The sequence below is a fragment of the Alligator sinensis genome, unplaced genomic scaffold (genome assembly GCF_000455745.1).
Source record: "Alligator sinensis unplaced genomic scaffold, ASM45574v1 scaffold673_1, whole genome shotgun sequence".
NCBI classification, from domain to species: domain Eukaryota; kingdom Metazoa; phylum Chordata; order Crocodylia; family Alligatoridae; genus Alligator; species Alligator sinensis.
Window position 1 is genome coordinate 349,739 of NW_005842829.1, and position 469 is coordinate 350,207.

Here is a 469-nt window from a genome sequence, read left to right on the forward strand (position 1 = left end):
TCCCGACTCCAGCGACGACGTGGCTGCTGCAAAGAGGCTCAGGCGTAATCCCCCTGCGCGGGGGCAGGCAGCGGCGCGACTGGGGGCAGCACGTGTCCTGCCCAGGCTGCGCCAGACACACGTGCACCCCAGCCCCAGCTGCCGAGCAACCTGGGGGCACAACGTCCCTCCCCGGCCCCACGGCCCAGCCTGGGGGCTGCAGAAGAGCCACCCCATCACCCAGGGGGCAAAGATGGAGTCCCGGGTCTGGGGCAGCGCCAGGGCCAACCCCAGCAGCACAGCCAGGGACAGGGCACCGGGCACCGGCCCGAGCCCGACCACATCAGTCAGACTCGGTCATAGAGCCGTGGGGCTGGCAGGGAGCTGCGGGGTCACATCCAGGCCATCAGGCCCGTCCAACCCCCCCGCCCCCCAGAACAGCCCAGTGTGCGACCTCGGAGCTGCACAACACCATCACCCCCGACACAAC